The following is a 10,000-nucleotide window of genomic DNA, read 5'->3' as shown; positions in this document are numbered from 1 at the left end:
AAGTAAGGGTGCTTGTTAAGCAAGGATTGACTGGGGTCCAGAATGGTTGCATAGTTATGAGGCGAGACCTTGAGAACATAAGGTTGCAGCTGGCAGGGCTAGTGTCCTAGAGTCTGATCTTGCTCAGAGAAAAAGTTCTCAGGAGCACAGGAACATATCTGAAATTATATCCACAATGGCCATCAGGCTCTGTTTTGGATGCCTGAACCACAGTTACTGCATTTTGATCTGTAGATGCATTCTTTTCTTTAAAGATTAAAGCAGATATACAATCCATGTTTGACAGATCACAAAATAGTCTGTTCTACTGACATAACGTGTAAGTCATAAAAGCCAGGATGACTTTCTCTAACCTTAACAGGTGAAACATTTTTCCATTACACCCTTCCATGAATATTTTAAGCACAAGTTTTCTCCACCATGATTTACCTGTCACCGTTCATCTCTCTGCATTGCATCCACTGGAAGGAACTTCAAATCACACTGCCCAGTGGTCTGCTTAAGAGGAAGTTTCTAGTATCTCAGGAGTCCCCAAACTGTCCTACCACACGTAAGTAGCTGCTGCTTTTGTGGGTATGGTATTCAGGCAACACTCAGTTGGGAGAAAACATTGCAAATCAACAAAGGACATTTATCTAAAAATATAATCCAGTGAAAAAAGGTCCATGTCTTGAATGGGCATTTCCAAAAGAGAATATCCAGAAGGCCAATAAGCATATGAAGTGGTGTTTAACATCATTAGATACTGGAGAAGTTAAGAAGTCATATCTTATTACATACCTACATAGACAAAAATTAGAAGAACAGAAAAGAGTGCTTTTTTTTAATTTAATTTTTTAGGTTGAAGTATAGTTGATTTTCCCCTTCTTGGATCACAGCCTTATCATGGTAAAGAGGCTTGTGTAACTCAGTGAAGCTATCAGCCATGCTGTTCAGGGCCACCCAAGACTGATGGGTCCTAGTGGAGAGTTCTGACAAAACATGGTCCACTGGAGTAGGGAATGACAGACAACCACAGTATTCTTTCTGTGAGAACGCCATAGACAGTACAAAAAGGCAAAAAGATATGACACTGGAAGATGAGCCTCCCAGTTCAGAAGGTGTCCAATATGCCACTGGGGAAGAGCAGAGGGGAACTACCAATAGCTCCAGAAAGAATGAAGCAGCTGGGCCAAAGTGGAAAGGATGCTCAGGTGTGGATGTGTCTGGTGGTGAAAGTAAAGTCCGATGATGTAAGGAACAATATTACGTAGGAATCTGGAATCTTAGGTCCATAAATCAAGGTAAATTGGACCTGGTCAAGCAGGAGATGTCAAGATTGAACATCAACATCTTAGGTATCGGTAAAGTGAAATAGATGGGAATGGGAGAATTTAATTCAGATGACCATTGTATCTACTGTGGGGAACAATCCCTTAGAAGAAATGGAGTAGCCTTCAAAATGCAGCACTTGGGTGCAATCTCAAAAATGACTGAAAGATCTTGGCTCGTTTCCAAAGCAAACCATTCAACATCACAGTAATCTAACTAATCTATGCCCCAATCACTGATGCCAAAGAAGTTGAAGTTGACTGGTTCTATGAAGACCTACAACACTTTCTAGACCTAACACCAAAAAAACAAAACAAAAAACAAAATGTCGTTTTCATCATAGGGGACTGGAATGCAAAAGTAGGAAGTCAAGAGATACTTGGAGTAACAGGCAAGTTTGACCTTGGAGTACAAAATGAAGCAGGGCCAAGGCTAACAGAGTTTTGTCAAGAGAACATGATGGTCATAGCAAACACCCTATTCCAACCACATAAGAGACAACTTGACAACTTTACACAGATGGTCAATACTGGAATCTGATAGGTTATAATCTTAGGAGCTGAAGATGGAGAAGCTCTATACAATCAGCAAAAACAAGACCGGGAGCTGACTATGGCTCAGACCATGAACTCCTGATTGCAAAATTCAGACTTAAATTGAAGTAGGGAAAACCACTAGACCATTCAGATATGACCTAAATCAAATCCCTTATGATTAACAGTGGAGGCGACAAGCAGATTCAGTGCCTGAAGAACTATGGACAGAGGTTTGTAACACTGTACAGGAAGCAGTGACCAAAACTATCCCAAAGAAAAAGAAATGCAAGAAGGCAAAGTGGTTGTCTGGGGAGGCTTTATAAACAGCTGAGGAAAGAAGAGAAGTGAAAAGCACAGGAGAAAGGGAAAGATATACCCAACTGAATACAAACTTCCAGAGAATAGCAAGGAGAGATAAGGCCTTCTTAAATGAACGATGCAAAGAAGTAGAGGAAAGCAACAGAATGGGAAGGACTAGAGATCTATTCATGAAAATTGGAGAGATCAAGGGAACATTTCATGCAAGGATGGGCATGATAGAGGACAGGAATGCTAAGGACCTAACAGAAGCAGAAGAGATAAAGAAGAGGTGGCAAGAATACACAAAACTATACAAACAAGGTTTTAATGACCAGGATAACCACGATGGTGTGGTCACTTACCTAGAATCAGACAACCTAGAATGTGAAGTCAAGCGGGCCTTAGAAAGCATTACTGAGAATAAAGCCAGTGGAGGTGATGGAATTCCAGTTCAGTAATTTAAAATCCTGAAAGATGATGCTGCAAAAGTGCTGCACTCAATATGTCAGCAAATTTGGAAAACTCAGCAGTGGCTACAGGAGTAGAAAAGATAAGTTTTCATTCCAATCCCAAAGAAGGGAAATCCCAAAGAATGTTCCAGCTACTGTGCAGTTGCCTTCATTTCACATGCTAGTAAGGTTATGCTCAAAATCCTTCAAGCTAGGCTTCAGGAGTATGTGAATTGAGAACTTCCAGATGTACAGGCTGGTTTTAGAAAAGGCAGAGGAACCAGAGATCAAATTGCCAACATTTGTTGGATCATAGGGATGGCAAGGAGATTCCAGAAAAACATCTACTTCTGCTTCATTGATTACTTCAAAGCCTTTGACTATGTGGATCACAACAAACTATGAAAAATTCTTAAAGAGATGGAAATACCAGACCATCTTATCTGTCTCCTGAGAAACCTGTATTTGGGTCAAGAAGAAATGGTTAGAACCTTAGATGGGACAACTGACTGGTTCAAAATTGGGAAAGGAGTAACACAAGGCTGTATATTGTCACCTTGTTTATATAACTTATATGCAGAGTATATCGTGAGAAATGCCAGGCTGGATGTCAAGATTGCCAGGAGAAATACCAACAACCTCAGATATGCAGATGATACCACTCTAATGGCAGAAAGTAAGGAGGAACTTAAAGAGCCTCTGGAAAAGGTGAAAGAGGTGGGTGAAAAAGCTGGCTTAAAACTCAACATTCAAACACTAAGATCATGGCATCCAGTCCCATCACTTCATGACAAATAGGAGAAGAAAAAGTGGAAGCAGTGGCAGATTTTTTCTTGGGCTCCAAAATCACTGTGGATAGTGACTGCAGCCATGAAATTAAAAGATGCTTGCTCTTTGGAAAGAAAGCTGTGACAAAGCTAGGCAGCGTATTAAAAAGCAGAGACATCACTTTGCCAACAAAGCTCCCTATAGTCAAAGCCATGGTTTTTTTCAGTAGTCATATATGGATGTAGAGTTGGACCATAAAGAAGTCAGAGCACTGAAGAAGTGATGCTTTTAAATTGTGGTGCTGGAGAAGACTCTTGAGAGTCCCTTGGACTTTAAGGAAATCAGCCCATCCTAAAGGAAATCAACCCTGAATATTCATTGGAAGGACTGATGCTGAAGCTGAAGCTCCAGTACTATGACCACCTGATGTGAAGAGCCAATCATTGGAAAAGACCTTGATTTTGGAAAAGATTGAAAGCAAAGGAGAAGAGAGCAGCAGAGGACGAGGTGGTTAGATAGCATCATGACTCAATGGACATGAGTCTGAACCAGCTCCAGGAGATGGAGAAGGACAGGGAAGCCTGGCGTGCTGCAGTCCATGGGGTCACAAGGAGTCGGACACGACTGAGCGACGGAACAACAACAGCAATAGTTGATTTACAGAGTTGTTCCAGTCTCTACCGTATAGCAATGTGACTCAACTATACATAACCTAGTTATGTAAAAAACAGTCTTTTTTTTTTTAGAGATTCTTTTCCATTATTGTTTATCACAAGGGATATCAAGTATGACTGCCTGTGCTATGCAATAGCACAGGCCCTTGTTTTTTATCTATTGTATATATGGCAGTTTACATCTGCTAATCCCACACTCCCAGTCCTTCCCTCCTCCCATCTCACGCTGTTGGCAACAAGTCTGTTCTCTGTGTCCATGAGTGTTTCTGTTTTATAGATAGATTCATTTGTGCCATATTTTATATACCACATGTGGTATTAGTTTTTCTCTTTCTGACTTGTTTCACTTAGTATGCTAATCTCTATGTTCATCCATGTTGCTGCAAATGGCATTATTTTATTTTCCCCATCCTCATCCCAGCGTCTTCCTCCCATTTGCTTGTGGCTGGTCCCAGGTTACAGAGGTGCAGTACCACGGTGAGATTCTCAAATGCTATTAGTTTTTACTAGGGATTTTGAAACTATTGTGGCCCACTTTGGACAGCTCCCTATCATGGCTTGAAAGAGGAAATCCAGAGTTGCCTCGGGGCCCCTGGCCTCCTGTTTGAGTGGGGCTCGTTCCCTGGGGTTGGCTGGGCAGTGAGGCCGGCTCCCCAAGTGTCTGAAACAGGCTGAAGGGGTTCTGAGCCCTGTCTACAGGAAGCAGAGGACCCACACCCCTCCAGGGACATGCCAAGACCCTGTTGAGGTGGCCCAGAAAAGCTGTGTTGTTTACAAGCTCAGCACAGTTGTTATTTTAAGATGTTGATGGAGGGCAGTGTGAGGCATGAGACCCCCGGTTGGGATGGGACTGGGGGGGAGTTGCTAGGCACACCGGAGGGGCAGACTGCCACAACTCTTTTCAAAATATAGGTTCCATAAGGCCTTAGCCAGAGCATGGACCTCAGAGTGGAGTTTTTCTTCCTCCTAGCCCTAGGCAGAGGCCTAGGTATAATATGTATGTGGAATACATATATACACACACATCTTATTTATTCATTTTTCTGTTGATGGACATTTGGGTTATTTCCATACTTTAGTTATGTGAACAGTGCTGCTATGAACATGGAGTGAAGGTGTCCTTTTAAATTACAGTTTTATCCAGATGCATGCCCAGGAATGGTATTGTTGTATCATAGAGTAGCTCTTTGTTTGATTTTCTGAGGAAACTCCACCCTGTTTTCCATAGTGGCTGCACCAACTTAAATTCCCACCAACAGTGTGGGTGGGTTCCCTTTTCTCCACACCTTCTCCAGCATGTATTATTATTTTTTCTTTTTTTTTCCATTTGTTTTTTGTAGACTTTTTAATGGTGGCCATTCTCACTGGTGTGAGATGGTACCTCACTGTAGCTTGGATTTGCAACTTTCTAATAATTTTTCATGTTGAGAATCTTTTCATGTACCTACTGGCCATCTGTATGTCTTATTTGGAGAAATGTCTGTTAAGGTATTCTGCCCATGTTTTGATCGGGTTATTTGGTTTTTTTGTTGCTGAGTTGTATGAACTATTTGTATATTTTGGATATTAAGCCCTTATCTGTTGCACCATTTGCAAATATTTTCTCCCATTCTGTAGGCTGTCTTTTCACTTTTTAATGGTTTCCTTTGCTGTGCAAAAGCTTGTAAGTTTGATTAGGTTCCATTTGTTTATTTTTGTTTTTATTTCTATTGCCTTGGGAGATTGACCTAAGAAAATGTTGGTATGATTTATGTCAGAGGATGTTTTGTCTATGTTCACTTCTACCTGTGTACATATATCCTTAGCTGCTTCTTCTTTTCCTTTACCATTTCCCTTTAAATCTATACCTATTGACCATATGCTTGTCCACATACTACTAAGTATTTACTGGATGTGTTTCATTCTTTCCAACAGATAAAGTGCAATTTGCCTTGTCAGTCGCACACTATTGGACATGTGGGGTTTTCTAATTTTTTACCTTTTTTTTTTTACCACACTATAGGATTATCTTAAACTGATGTTTTCCTTTGTCTTATTTCCTTATTTGGTAGATCCCCAAGAAGATACTAGAAGGCAAAGGGTGAGAACGGTTTAAAGCTTTGATAGTAGACTATTTTATTGCTCTGCAGAGAGAGTACTTTACATGATGTGCCCCCAGCAAGGCACGTGGACCTCTTTCTGCAGTGTCTTAGGCAGCTGGGGTGTCACGATTCCATCTTATGCTAGTTTTATGGGCTCATAATCATACCTTATGGTTTTCCACCTTTACCTTTTGGCGTTTATTGGCTGTGCTTGTTTCCAGCTGATGAGTGAATCCCTATGAATCTCCCTGTGTCCAGCGCTGTTTGACTTTGTTCATCCATGACTTATTTAATTCTGGATCATAGTTAAAAGATGAGGTGGCAGCAGTCACAACCTTTTTTCATAGGCAAAGCGGAACTAATTGTGGTTTTATTTTGCACTTCTTACCACATAGCAAATAAATGTATAAACTAATTATATTAACCAATGAATCTGTTTGTAAAATTAATCATAAAATGAAAAGCTAAAGCACCCCTTTTTTTGAAGTCTCCACTATCAAACTGACTGGCTGAGATGTCTTATAATAGAACTCTAAGGAGGTTTGGAGAGAAGAGGTCCTTTTTTTTCTACTGGTCAGTCTCCTCGATCATAGGGACTGCTTTAAAGCCTTTAAAGAGCAAGTCACAAACATGTCTTCTTGCATGTTTTGCCCACCTGATGTGTGTGCGTCAGTGTCTCTAGGAGGCCTTGAGTGGTATGTAAAATATGGAAAAGGAGCTGTTTCTATGGTTACTTCCATCACTGATATCCATTAGATGCTGACATATTCAACTGTGGTCACCCTATGAGGGTGTTAAAAACAGAGAGGATCCCGGCCTAGACATCGTGAGTTGCCAGTGTCATCCTTAATAGAAATAACCCCCAGAGAAAAATGGATATCTTGAAGCAAAAGGACAGCTTTATTCTCAAGGTTTGCAAACTGAGGATAGTCAGACTTCGGCTGGAATGGAAAATATGTTGGGAGGCAGGGCGCAGGGAGAGGGAGTGAGTGATTTTTGTAAACAAAAAACACAGAAACCATGGTTTGAGAGACTTATAATGGGACCGGATGGTCCTTGCAGCCACAAATTCTGGCTGAGTGATGGCAAGATTGTTTTCAATGATTGGCTGTCATTGGAGGTTCCTGTTAGGGTGTTTGTTGTTTTTTTTTGTAAGATAGGACCCTCCGCAGAAACAGGCATCCTTGTAGATTTTGCTTGTGGTTCTCTAAGAAAACAGAGCACATGACTGAAACCCAGGTCCATTATAACTGCCTAGCTTCATTTTATTTTGGGTCCTCATTAGCCACAGGGGTCCATTTTCTATGTTTTCCTCTGTGGATTTTTCTTCATTTTCCTTTCCTTAGGGGATATTATTTTATATTTAAAGCAGTAACTTGTAAGAATTTTCAGTACGTCCTTCTCAGTCATGTGGACAGTTTTTTTTTTTCCTTTAACTTTTTCCCTTTCTCCTCAGGGCCAGGCCAGTTCCCAGCAGGGCCCCCAGAAACTTGTGTGGTCAATCTCAGCCCTTCACCTTTGGTGTAATGGGGTTGCTCCACCTCTGTTGAAGGGCCACCCGACTGGCCCAGGGGCTGGAAGATGGCCTGCAGACTGTCACAGGAGCTGTGGACCCCAGCGCCTGGCTGTGGGGAGCATGGCTGTCCAGGCTTCTGAGCACGCCACTGCTTTTCAGACAGGGGTGTCCTGACGACCGCCTGACCCAGCTCCCCCAGTCTAAGCGGGACTGTGCTATGACAGCCACACCAAAGACCTTCCCCAAACTTGCCCCTTGGTGGACACGGTGTAACAATCCATTCAGTTCTTCCCATGCAGCCATGTCAGCAGCTCCTGGAGAATTAACTGTCCTGGCGGAGGGCAGCGCTGCGGCCCTGGAATGAACCTTGGGGAGCTCCGCATGAGCCCACTGTCTGACACCCAGAGCGACCCCACACCACACTCTGCACCTGGGAGGCCCAGGCTGCCAGCCCAGCACCACATTCTCTGCCCCGCTCTCCTGCTCTTGTCCTGATCTGTTGCCCGGTGCCTGCGGAGACAGCCCCCAGAGCAGGACAGTTTCCGGTCGTCCCTGCAGACAGCCCTCCCTGCTGTTGGTCTGTGACCAGGCTCGTGGGTGCTCTGGCTCCTCCTGCCAGGGCAGTAGGAGGAAAACCAGCTGCAGGTTTTGACCTATGGCCGTAGACTAGAATATCTTAACCTCAGCACCAGACAGTTTAGATGGCGTAATTCTAGATTGTGGGGGACTGTCTTACACATATTGAGGTTTTTTGCAGTATCCCAACTCCTCACCCATTAGATGCCAATAGCACTTCCCAGTCGTGACAATCATAAGTGTCCATAGACACTGAAAATGTCCCTTGAGGGAAAGAATCACCCCCTGTCCCAAAGGAAGACAAATGATGTAGTGAATGGAGGCTAACATTTAAAAAGAAAGGAAAGTCAGACTTCCTGGAGGTGCAGTGAATAAGAATCCACCTGCCTATGCAGGGGACATGGGTTCAATCCCTGGTCAGGGAAGATTCTACGTGCTGAGAAGCAGCTAAGCCCGTGTGCCACAACTACTAAAGCGTACACACTCCAGGGTCTGAGAGCCACAACCACAGAGCCTGCGTACTGTAGCTACTGAGGCCCGAGCTCCTAGAGCCTGTGCCCTGCAACAGGAGAAGCCACCACAGTGAGAAGCTCACCGCAGTGAGAAGCTCTGCAACGAGAGAAAGCCCGCAGCAGCAACGAAGACCCAGTGCAGCCAGAAGTAAATAAAATAAAAAATACATAAATATAGAAGTGTATATATATCGAGACATAATAAAAATAAATTTTAAAAAAAGAAGAAAGGAAAATCAGAATGCCACACGTTGATAAGATCAGTCTTCCTTGATGAAACTTCTATTTTGATTAATAATATATCCATGTATGTCCTAGATCATCTGGTAAACTTTTTTTAAGCTTTGACATTTCAGACTTCTAGAAAATTTTCGAAAGTACAAAGAACTTATGTAGACCCCGATACTAACTTTCCACACTTGATTTCTCCGCCTTCTCCCCTCCTCCTTCCGTCTTCTCTCTGTTTCTCAAATGCTCCCTATGAGCACAGGGGCCTTTTATACCAAAACACCACCCTCTGTGCTCTAAGTTGTCATTGCTAATGTTTGGGTTTAGGTTCATAAGTGACAGTGATTTATAATTGTCTTCACCTGTGTTGTCCTTTCTAGGGTATTCTATGTGTCCTTTCAGGCCACACTTGTCTACAGTTTGTGACAATTTCTGTATTGCATTTCTGTTTAGAAAGCTTTGAAAAATTACCAAAAAAATTCCCAAGGACCAAGTGTTCTTTTGGGTTATTATTTTTCTTTATAATGCTATTATTCATTCAGAATCTTTGTTTCTTTAGCACATATTTTGATGTGTGTATGTTTGTTCCATTTGTTTGTAACATTAATTAGCCATTACCTGAGAGAGATTTCCCCCACCTTTAGAAATTGTTTGACTAATTTTTAGGTATCTTCCTCAGTCCTGATTTTTACTATCATGTAAAACTTTTTGTTTTTGCTGTTAGCCTACTGTTGTATTGATTTACTAGTGTTTTCAGACAATTAACTAAGGGTTTTATAAGCATTTGTTTAAATGTGGAATTTTTGTTCTTAGCATTGTTTCTTATTTTCCATAATTTTCACCTTGAACTTGGTTCCTTTTCTAAATTCCTGAAAACTGAGTTCATCTGTCTTTCGTTATTGAAAAGAATATAAGCAAGTAGTAAAAATTTGTCAAACATACAATTTGGTGGTAAATTGTCACTGGGTTTTTAATTTTGTTATTTTCAGGTTAAAAAATGTTCTTTATATCTTGGATATTCTAAGCTTACACAGACTATTTCCAAGTCT

This window comes from Cervus elaphus, chromosome 20, assembly GCF_910594005.1.
Source record: "Cervus elaphus chromosome 20, mCerEla1.1, whole genome shotgun sequence".
Lineage (NCBI taxonomy): Eukaryota > Metazoa > Chordata > Mammalia > Artiodactyla > Cervidae > Cervus > Cervus elaphus.
This window is presented reverse-complemented; position numbering follows the sequence as displayed.